At 36.2% G+C, this 11,917-nt stretch overlaps 2 non-coding genes across 2 annotated transcripts; one reads left to right on the top strand and one right to left on the bottom strand.

Moving 5' to 3' along the window:
• The first annotated feature begins 1,192 nt into the window (after positions 1–1,192).
• On the top strand, positions 1,193–1,300 carry LOC112780410 (small nucleolar RNA R71). Its single transcript, XR_003191250.1, has one exon. It is a non-coding gene; the product is annotated as a small nucleolar RNA R71 (small nucleolar RNA).
• Positions 1,301–11,156: 9,856 nt separating this feature from the next.
• LOC112780758 (small nucleolar RNA R71) lies at positions 11,157–11,264 on the bottom strand. Its single transcript, XR_003191574.1, has one exon. It is a non-coding gene; the product is annotated as a small nucleolar RNA R71 (small nucleolar RNA).
• Between the last annotated feature and the right edge of the window lie 653 nt (positions 11,265–11,917).

The raw sequence follows: 11,917 nt of genomic DNA, 5'->3' as shown, positions 1-11,917 counted from the left end.
TTCCTGACCCCAGGTCACACAGAGCCTTCTCAAAGGTCATGGTACCTATTTTGCAGGGAATTAGGAATTTACCAGGATCTTGTTTCTTTTGAGGTAATTTCTGCCTATCCAATGCATTTAGTTCATTGGTAAGCAAGGGAGGTTCATCTTCCCAAGTCTCATTACCAAATAATTTGGCATTCATCTTCATGATTGCACCAAGGTACTTAGCAACTTGCTCTTCAGTAATATCTTCATCCTCTTCAGAGGAAGAATACTCATCAGAGCTCATGAAGGGCAGAAGGAGGTTCAATGGAATCTCTATGGTCTCTAGATGAGCCTCAGATTCCTTTGATTCCTCAAGGGGGAACTCCTTATTGGTCACTGAACGTCCCAGGAGGTCTTCCTTACTAGGATTCACGTTCTCCTCCTCCTCTTTGGGTTCGGCCACATCATGTAAGGCTATGGCCTTGCACTCTCTTTTTGGATTTTCTTCTGTATTGCTTGGGAGAGTACTTGGAGGGATTTCAGTGACTCTTTTACTCAGCTGGCCCACTTGTGCCTCCAAATTCCTAATGGAGGACCTTGTTTCATTCATGAAACTCACATTGGCCTTAGATAGATTAGAGACTATATTTGCTAAGCTAGATGGATTCTGCTCAGAATTCTCTGTCTGTTGCTGAGTGGATGATGGGAAGGGCTTGCTATTGCTAAACCTGTTTCTTCCACCATTATTAAAGCCTTGTTGAGGCTTTTGTTGATCCTTCTATGAGAAATTTGGATGATTTCTCCATGAGGGATTATAGGTGTTTCCATAGGGTTCACCCATGTAATTCACCTCTCCTATTGTAGGGTTCTCAAGATCATAAGCTTCTTCTTCAGAAGATGCCTCTTTAGTACTGTTGGATGATTCCTTCAATCCATTCAGACTCTGAGAAATCATATTGACTTGCTGAGTCAATATTTTCTTCTGAGCCAATATGGCATTCAAAGTATCAATTTTAAGAACTCCCTTCCTCTGAGGCATCCCATTACTCACAGGATTCCTTTCAGAAGTGTACATGAACTGGTTATTTGCAACCATGTCAATGAGTTCTTGAGCTTCTACAGGCATTTTCTTTAGGTGAATGGATCCACCTGTAGAATAGTCTAATGACATCTTTGATAATTCAGACAGACCATCATAGAATATATCTAGGATGGTCCATTCTGAAAGCATGTCAGAAGGATACTTTTTGGTCAGTTCCTTGTATCTCTCCCAAGCTTCATAGAGGGATTCACCTTCCTTTTGTCTGAAGGTTTGAACATCCACTCTAAGCTTACTACGCTTTTGAGGAGGAAAGAACTTGGCTAAGAAAGCCGTAACCAGCTTATCCCAAGAGTTCAGGCTGTCTTTAGGTTGAGAGTCCAACCATATTCTAGCTTTGTCTCTTACAGCAAATGGGAAAAGCATAAGCCTGTAGACCTCGGGATCAACCTCATTGGTCTTAACAGTATCACAGATCTGCAAGAATTTAGTTAAGAACTGAAAGGGATCTTCAGATGGAAGTCCATAAAACTTGCAGTTCTATTGCATCAGAGAAACTAATTGAGGTTTCAGCTCAAAATTGTTTGCTCCAATGGCAGGGATTGAGATGCTTCTTCCATGTAAATTGGAATTAGGTGTAGTAAAGTCACCAAGCATCTTCCTTGCATTGTTGTTATTTTCGGCCATGTCTCTTTCTTTTTCGAAAATTTCTGTCAGATTTTCTCCAGAGAGTTGTGCTTTAGCTTCCCTTAGCTTCCTCTTTAGAGTTCTTTCAGGTTCAAGATCAGCTTCAACAAGAATGTTCTTGTCCTTGTTCCTGCTCATATGAAAAAGAAGAGAACAGAAAATATGGAATCTTCTATGTCACAGTATAGAGATTCCTTTATGTGAGTAGAAGAAGATATGAATAGAAGAAGGAGAATCCAAACACAAAGGTGAGAAGTAGGTTCGAATTCTTAGATGAAGAGGAGTGTTAGTAAATAAATAAATAAATAGAAGGAGGTGAGGGAGAAGAATTTTCGAAAATTAGATAAAATAAAATAAAAGTATTTTTGTTTTTAAATTAGAATTAAATTAAAAATTCGAAAATTAAGAAAGGAAAAATTAAATCAAATTAAATTAAATTTAAAACAATTAGTTAATTTTAAAAGGAATTTTGAAAAAGAGGAAGGTGATTTTCGAAAATTAGAGAGAGAATTAGTTAGGTAGTTTTGAAAAAGATATGATTGAAACAACAAGATAGGATTAGTTTGAAAAAGATTTGAAAATCAATTTTAAAAAGATAAGAAGTTAGAAAAGATTTTGAAATTGATTTTTTAAAAGATGTAATTGAAACTTATTTTGAAAAAGATTTGAAAAAGAAATTTAAAAAGATTTGATTTTGAAATTAAAGTTGACTACTTGACTAACAAGAAACTAAAAAGATATGAGTCTAGAGTTTAAAGATTGAACCTTTCTTATTAGGCAAGTAATAAACTTAAAAATTTTGAATCAATCACATTAATTGTTAGCATTAATTTCAAAAATATGAAATAAAAATAAGAAAAAGATTTTGAAAATAATTTTGAAAGGTTTAAAATTATGAAAAAAAATTGAAAAAGATTTGATTTTTGAAAAAGATTTGAAAAAGATAAAATTTTTAAATTGAAAATTTGATTTGACTCATAAGAAACAACTAGATTTTAAAAATTTTTGAAAAAGTCAACTCAAATTTTTGAATTTGATGAGAAAAAAAAGGGAAAGATATTTTTTTATTTTTGAATTTTTAAAGATGAAAGAGAAAAACATAAAAAAGACTCAAAACATGAAAATTATGAATCAAAACAAGAAAAAATGTGCAAGAACACTTTGAATGTCAATATGAACATCAAGAACACTTTGAAGATCAAGATGAACATCAAGACTTATTTTTGAAAATTTTTAAGAAAAGAAAACATGCAAGACACCAAACTTAAAAATTTTTATTTTTTTAGACACTAATAATTCAAGAATGCATATGAAAAACAAGAAGAAACACCAAACAAGAAATTTTAAAGATCAAACAAGAAGACTTACCAAGAACAACTTGAAGATCATGAAGAACACCATGCATGAGTTTTCGAAAAATGCAAGAAAGAGATAAACATGCAATTGACACCAAACTTAAAAATTGACTCTATACTCAAACAAGAAACACAAAAATATTTTTGATTTTACGATTTTATTAATTTTTTTTGGTTTTTCGAAAATTATTTGGAAAAAGAAAAATAAGGATTTCAAAATTTTTAATAGGAATTCCAGGAATCTTGCAATGTTAGTCTAAACCCCCAGTCCAGGAATTAGACATGGCTTACTAGCCAGCCAAGCTTTCAGTGAAAGCTCCGGTCCAAAACACTAGACATGGCCAATGGCCAGCCAAGCTTCAGCAGATATTGATACCTCCCATGTATACAACAAATATGTGTGTAACTGCCAAATGGGTGAAGATCAACAAGCTCTTGTGATGATAAGTTGAAACCCCGGTCCAAAAGATTAGACATGGCTTACAGCCAGCCAGGATTCAACAGATCATCATGAAACACTAGAATTCATTCTTCAAAATTCTGAATAAAAATATATTTTTGAAAATATTTATTTTTATTTTTTTCGAAAATAAGAATAATAAAAACAAAAAGCTTAAAATTAAAATAAAATTACCTAATCTGAGCAACAAGATGAACCGTCAGTTGTCCAAACTCGAACAATCCCTAGCAACGGCGCCAAAAATTTGGTGCGCAGAAATCGTGACGGTTCCATTCCTTGGTAACGGCGCTAAAAACTTAATACGCACGTTCATAATCTTAGTTCTTTGTCACAACTTTGCACAACTAACCAGCAAGTGCACTGGGTCGTCCAAGTAATAAACCTTACGTGAGTAAGGGTCGATCCCACGGAGATTGTCGGCTTGAAGCAAGCTATGGTCACCTTGTAAATCTCAGTCAGGCAGATTCAATTGATTATGGAGATTTAGTAATTAAAAGATAAATAAAATATAAAATAAAGATAGTGATACTTATGTAATTCATTGATGAGAATTTCAGATAAGCATATAGAGATGCGTTCGTTCCTCCTGAACCTCTGCTTTCCTATTGTCTTCATCCAACTATTCATACTCCCTTCTATGGCAAGCTATATGTTAGGCATCACTGTTGTCAATGGCTACATCCTGTCCTCTCAGTGAAAATGGTCCAATGCGCTGTCACTGCATGGCTAATCATCTGTCGGTTCTCGATCATACTGGAATAGGATCCATTGATCCTTTTGCGTCTATCACTATGCCTAGCACTCGCGAGTTTGAAGCTCGTCGTAGCCATCCCTTCCCAGATCCTACTCGGAATACCACAGACAAGGTTTAGACTTTCCGGATCTCAAGAATGGCCGTCTATGGATTCTAACTTATACCACGAAGATTCTGATTAAGAAATCCCAGAGATACTCATTCAATCTAAGGTAGAACGGAAGTGGTTGTCAGGCACGCGTTCATAGGTTAGGAATGATGATGACTGTCATGATCATCACATTCATATTGAAGTGCGAATGAATATCTTAGAATCAGAATAAGCTTGAATTGAATAGAGAAACAATAGTACTTTGTATTAATTCATGAAGAACAGCAGAGCTCCAAACCTTAATCTATGGTGTGTAGAAAATCTACCGTTGAAAATACATAAGTAATAAAGGAGTTCATTGGTCTCGGCCCTAGAGGGGAACCGGAGTCACTGATGAGCGGATAATTTATACGCTTTTTGGCATTGTTTTTAGTATATTTTAGTTAGTTTTTATTATGTTTTTATTAGTTTTTAAATAAAAATCACTCTTCTGGACTTTACTATGAGTTTGTGTGTTTTTCTATAATTTCAGGTATTTTCTGGCTGAAATTGAGGGACCTGAGCAAAAATCTGATTCAGAGGCTGAAAAAGGACTGCAGATGCTGTTGGATTCTGACCTCCCTACACTCAAAGTGGATTTTCTGGAGCTATAGAAGCCCAATTGGCGCGCTCTTAATTGCGTTGGAAAGTAGACATCCTGGGCTTTCCCACAATATATAATAGTCCATACTTTGCCCGAGATTTGATGGCCCAAACAGGCATTCCAAGTCAGCTCAAGAATTCTGGCGTTTAACTCCAAAACTGTCACAAAAGCTGGAGTTAAACGCCCAAACTGGCACAAAAGCTGGCGTTTAACTCCAAGAAAAGTCTCTACACATGGAAGCTTCAATGCTCAGCCCAAGCACACACCAAGTGGGCCCGGAAGAAGATTTCTGCATTAATTACTATTTCTGTAACCCTAGGCTACTAGTTCTCTATAAATAGGACCTTTTGCTATTGTATTTTAACACCATCTATCTTTTACTCATACTTTGATAGACCTTTTCACGTTTGGGGGCTGGCCTCTCGGCCATGCCTAGACCTTGTTCTTATGTAATTTCAACGGTGGAGTTTCTACACACCATAGATTAAGGTGTGGAGCTCTGTTGTTCTTCATGAATTAATACAAGTACTATTGATTTTCTATTCAACTCAAGTCTATTTCTTCTCCAAGATATTCATTCATTCTTCAACTTGACGAATGTGATGATCCATGACACTCATCATCATTCTCACCTATGAACGCGTGACTGACAATCACTTCCGTTCTACATGCAAACAAGCTTGAATGCGTATCTCTTGGGTTTCTAATCTAAGATTGGAACCTTCGTGGTATAGGCTAGAATTATTGGCGGCCATTGCTGAGTTCCAGAACGTCTAAACCTTCTCTATGGTATTCTGAGTAGGATCTGGGAAGGGATGACTGTGATGAGCTTCAAACTCGCGATTGTGGGGAGTGTGACAGACGCAAAAGGATCAATGGATCCTATTCCGACATGATCGAGAACCGACAGCTGATTAGCCGATGTTGTGACAGAGCATCAGGACCATTTTCACTGAGAGGACGGGATGTAGCCATTGACAACGGTGATGCCCAACATAAAGCTTGCCATGGAAAGGAGTATGAATGATTGGAAGAAGGCAATAGGAAAGCAAAGGTTCAAGGGGAACAAAGCATCTTCATACGCTTATCTGAAATCCACCAATGAATTACATAAGTATCTCTATCTTTATTTATGTTTATTTTCATCACCTTAAACTCCATAACCATTTGAATCCGCCTGACTGAGATTTACAAGATGACCATAGCTTGCTTCAAGCCGACAATCTCCGTGGGATCGACCCTTACTCATGTAAGGTTTATTACTTGGACGACCCAGTGCACTTGCTGGTTAGTTGTGCGGAATTGTGATAAAGTGTGATTCACGTTTAAGAGCTCCAAGTCTTTGGCGCCATTGTTAATGATCACAATTTCGTGCACCAAGTTTTTGGCGCCGTTGCCGGGGATTGTTCGAGTTTGGACAACTGACGGTTCATCTTGTTGCTTAGATTAGGTATCTTTTCTTCAGAATTTTTAAGAATGAATTCTAGAGTTTCAAGGTGATGTTCCCACCATCACAAAAGCTAATTGATTCTCATCAATTTAGCTATTGAATGTAATGTCCTGCTGAAGCTTGGCCAAACATGTCTAATCTTTTTAGACTGAAGCTTTAGACTAACATTGCATGATTCCTGGAATTCTTATTAAAAGTTTTGATTCTCTTTATTTTATTTTTCATATAAGTTTCGAAAATCACAAAAAAAATTATAAAATCATAAAAATAAAAAATATTTTATGTTTCTTGTTTGAGTCTAGTATCAATTTTTAAGTTTGGTGTCTGATGAGCGGATAATTTATACGCTTTTTGACATTATTTTTAGTATGTTTTTAGTAGGATCTAGTTACTTTTAGGGATGTTTTTAATAAATTTTGTGTTAAATTCACATTTCTGGACTTTACTATGAGTTTGTGTGTTTTTCTGTGATTTCAGGTATTTTCTGGCTGAAATTGAGGGATTTGAGCAGAAATCAGATTCAGAGGTTGAAGAAGGACTGCTGATGCTGTTGGATTCTGACCTCCCTGCACTCAAAGTGGATTTTCTGGAGCTACAGAACTCGAAATGGTGCGCTTCCAATTGCGTTGGAAAGTAGACATCTAGGGCTTTCCAGCAATATATAATAGTCCATACTTTGGCCAAGAATTGACGACGTAAACTGGCGTTCAACGCCAGCCTTCTGCCCAAATCTGGCATCCAGCGCCAAAAAAGGATCCAAAACCAGAGTTGAACGCCCAAACTGGCACAGAAACTGGCGTTCAACTCCACAAATGGCCTCTGCACGTGCTACACTTAAGCTCAGCCCAAACACACACCAAGTGGGCCCCGGAAGTGGATTTATGCATCAAATACTTACTCATGTAAACCCTAGTGACTAGTTTATTATAAATAGGACCTCTTACTATTGTATTAGACATCTTGGGACGCCTGGTTCTTAGATCAGAGGGGCTGGCCATCTCGGCCATGCCTGGACCTTTCACTTATATATTTTCAACGGTAGAGTTTCTACACTCCATAGATTAAAGTGTGGAGCTCTGCTGTTCCTCAAAGATTAATGCAAAGTACTACTGTTTTCTATTCAATTCTTCTTATTTCGTTTCTAAGATATCCATTCGCACCCAAGAACGTGATGAAGGTGATGATTATGTGTGACGCTCATCACCATCTCCCCTATGAACACGTGCCTGACAAACACTTCTGTTCTACATGAATTAAGCTAGAATGAGTATCTCTTAGATCTCCTAACCTGAATCTTCGTGGCGTAAGCTAGAATGATGGCGGCATTCAAGAGAATCCGGAAAGTCTAAACCTTGTCTGTGGTATTCCAAGTAGAATTCAATGATTGAATGACTGTGACGAGCTCCTAACTCGCGATTGCAGGGCGTTAGTGACAGACGCAAAAGGATAGTAAATCCTATTCTAGCATGATCGAGAACCGACAGATGAATAGCCGTGCCGTGACAGGGTGCGTGAGCATATTATTCACTGAGAGGATAAGATGAAGCCATTGGCAAGGGTGATGCCTCCAGACGATTAGCCGTGCCGTGACAGGGCATTGGATCATTTTCCCGAGAGATGACCGAAAGTAGCCATTGACAATGGTGATGTATCACATAAAGCCAGCCATGGAAAGGAGTAAGACTGATTGGATGAAGATAGCAGGAAAGCAGAGGTTCAGAGGAACGAAAAGCATCTCCATTCGCTTATCTGAAATCCCTGCCAATAAATCTACATAAGTATCTCTATCCCTTTTATTGTTTATTTTAATCTAATAAAGTATCATGTTTAAATCCGCCTGACTGAGATTTGCAAGGTGACCATAGCTTGCTTCATACCAACAATCTCCGTGGGATTCGACCCTTACTCACGTAAGGTATTACTTGGACGACCCAGTGCACTTGCTGGTTAGTTGTATCGAAGTTGTGACAATTATGAATTAAGATCAGAGCACCAAGCTTTGGAGCCATTACCAGGATTTGTTAGAACCTGGAGATCACAACTTCGTGCACCAAGTTTTTGGCGCCGTTGCCGGGGATTGTTCGAGTTTTCGGCAAGCTTTTGGTCCAGTAACATCAGTGCCAAGTTTGATCCGGCAACAGCACCAAGTTTTTGGTGCCGTTGCCGGGGATTGTTTGAGTATGGACAACTAACGGTTCATCTTGTTGCTCAGATTAGGTAATTTTCTTTTTATTTTATTTTCGAAAATTTTTCAAAAAATATTTCTAAAATTTTCTCATCTATTTTCGAAAAAAATAAAAATGTTTTCAAAAATAAATTATTTTATGGCTTCAAAATTTTTAAGAATGAATTCTAGTGTTTCATGAAATATGTTGAATCATATCTGGCTGTAAAGCCATACCCAAACTACTTTGGGATTGGTATTCAACTAATCACTCCAGCCCATGTAATTATATGTTACATCCTGGCTGGCTGTAAAGCCATGTCTAAATTCATTTGGACTGAGGCTTGCAATTGGTTATCAAGAGCAAGCTAGTTGGAGCTAATCCACCTGCTACTGTTCCTGATCTACCCGCTGTTGATCCACGATCACCTGCTGAAGCTTGGCTGGCCATTGGCCATGTCTAGTGTTTTGGACCGGAGCTTTCATTGAAAGCTTGGCTGGCTAGTGAGCCATGTCTAATTCCTGGACTGAAGCTTTAGACTAACATGGCAAGATTCCTGGAATTCATATTAAAAATTTTGGAATCCTTAATTTTCTTTTAATTTTCGAAAAATATAAAATAAAAATCCAAAAAAATTAGAAAATCATAAAAATCAAAAATATTTTCTGTTTCTTGTTTGAGTCTTGAGTCACATTATAAGTTTGGTGTCACTTGCATATGCATCTTGCATTTTTTTCGAAAATTTCATGCATTCATAGTGTTCTTCATGATCTTCAAGTTGTTCTTGGTAAGTCTTCTTGTTTGATCTTGATGATTTTTTGTTTTGTGTCTTTTCATGTTTATCATATGCATTCTTGAATTCTTAGTGTCTAAGCATTAAAGAATTCTAAGTTTGGTGTCTTGCATGTTTTCTTTGCATTAAAAATTTTTCAAAAATATGTTCTTGATGTTCATCATGACATTCAAAGTGTTCTTGGTGTTCATCTTGACATTCATAGCATTCTTGCATGCATCACATGTTTTGATCTAAAAATTTCATGCATTGCATAATTTTCATGTTTTTCATAAAAATTTCAAAAATCAAAAAAATATCTTTCCCTTTTTCTCTCATCAAATTCGAAAATTTGGATTGACTTTTTCAAAAATTTTTAAAATCAAGTTGTTTCTTATGAGTCAAATCAAATTTTCAAATTTGAAAATCTTATCTTTTTCAAAATCTTTTTCAAAAATCAAATCTTTTTCAAAATTCTTAGTTATTTTCGAAAATTCCAAAAATATTTTTCAAAAATCTTTTTCTCATTTTAAATCATAATTTTCGAAAATAACTTAAACAATTAATGTTTTGGTTCAAAAATTTGAAGTTTGTTACTTGCTTGTTAAGAAAAATTCAAATTTTAAGTTCTAGAATCATATCTTGTGATTTCTTATGAATCAAGTCATTAATTGTGATTTTAAAAATCAAATCTTTTTCAAAACTAATTTCTATCATATCTTTTCAAAAATATCTTCTTATCTTATCTTTTTCAAAAATATCTTTTCAAAATATCTTTTCTAACTTCCTAACTTCCTATCTTTTCAAAATTTGTTTCAACTAACTAACTAACTTTTTGTTTGTTTCTTAACTTTTTCAAAACTACCTAACTAACTCTCTTTCTCTAATTTTCGAAAATATCTCCCCCTTTTTCAAAAATTTCTTTTTAATTAACTAATTATTTTATTTTTATTTTTATTTCAAAAAAATTTTCGAAAAAAAATAACAACTTTCAAAAACCAATTTTCAAAAATCACTAACTCCTTTTCAAAAATAATTTTCGAAAATCCCCCCCCTCTCTCTCATCCTATTCTATTTATTCATTCATTAACTAACATTACTTCCTCACATCATCACCAAATTCGAACCCCTACTCTATCTGTGTTCGAATTTCTTCTTCTTTTCTTCTACTAACAATAAGGATCCTCTTTACTGTGACATAGAGGATTCCTCTTCTTTTCTTTTGTTCTCCTCTTTCTTATGAGCAGGGACAGAGAAAAAGGCATTCTTGTTGAAGCTGATCCAGAACCTGAAAGGACTCTGAAGAGAAAATTAAGAGAAGCTAAATTACAACAATCCAGAGACAACTTGATTGAAAATTTCGAACAAGTAAAGGAGATGGCAGCCGAACCCAACAACAATGCAAGGAGAATGCTTGGTGACTTTACTGCACCTAATTCCAATTTACATGGAAGAAGCATCTCCATTCCTGCCATTGGAGCAAACAATTTTGAGCTTAAACCTCAATTAGTTTCTCTAATGCAGCAGAACTGCAAGTTTCATGGACTTCCATCTGAAGATCCTTTTCAGTTCTTAACTGAATTCTTGCAGATATGTGATACTGTTAAGACTAATGGAATAGATCCTGAAGTCTACAGGCTCATGCTTTTCCCTTTTGCTGTAAGAGACAGAGCTAGATTATGGTTGGATTCTCAACCTAAAGACAGCCTGAACTCTTGGGATAAGCTGGTCACGGCTTTCTTAGCCAAGTACTTTCCTCCTCAAAAGCTGAGCAAGCTTAGAGCTGATGTTCAAACCTTCAGACAGAAAGAAGGTGAATCCCTCTATGAAGCTTGGGAAAGATACAAACAGTTGACCAAAAAGTGTCCTTCTGACATGCTTTCAGAATGGACCATCCTGGATATATTCTATGATGGTTTATCTGAGCTATCAAAGATGTCACTGGACACTTCTGCAGGTGGATCCATTCACCTAAAGAAAACGCCTGCAGAAGCTCAAGAACTCATTGACATGGTTGCTAATAACCAGTTCATGTACACTTCTGAAAGGAATCCTGTGAGTAATGGAACGCCTATGAAGAAGGGAGTTCTTGAAGTTGATACTCTGAATGCCATATTGGCTCAGAATAAAATATTGACTCAGCAAGTCAATATGATTTCTCAGAGTCTGCATGGAATGCAAGCTGCATCCAACAGTACTCAAGAGGCATCTTCTGAAGAAGAAGCCTATGATCCTGAGAACCCTGCAATAGCAGAGGTAAATTATTTAGGTGAACCTTATGGAAACACCTATAACTCAACATGGAGAAATCATCCAAATTTCTCATGGAAGGATCAAAAGCCCCAACAAGGCTTTAATAATGGTGGAAGAAACAGGTTTAGCAATAGCAAGCCTTTTCCATCATCAACTCAGCAACAGACAGAGAACTCTGAAGAAAATGCTTCTAATTTAGCAAATCTAGTCTCTGATCTATCTAAGGCCACTGTAAGTTTCATGAATGAAACAAGGTCTTCCATTAGAAATCTGGAAGCACA

The sequence above is a fragment of the Arachis hypogaea genome, chromosome 19, assembly GCF_003086295.3.
Source record: "Arachis hypogaea cultivar Tifrunner chromosome 19, arahy.Tifrunner.gnm2.J5K5, whole genome shotgun sequence".
Taxonomy (NCBI): Eukaryota; Viridiplantae; Streptophyta; class Magnoliopsida; order Fabales; family Fabaceae; genus Arachis; species Arachis hypogaea.
The sequence above is the reverse complement of the archived record's forward strand: the minus strand, read 5'-3'. Positions and strand labels throughout refer to the sequence as shown.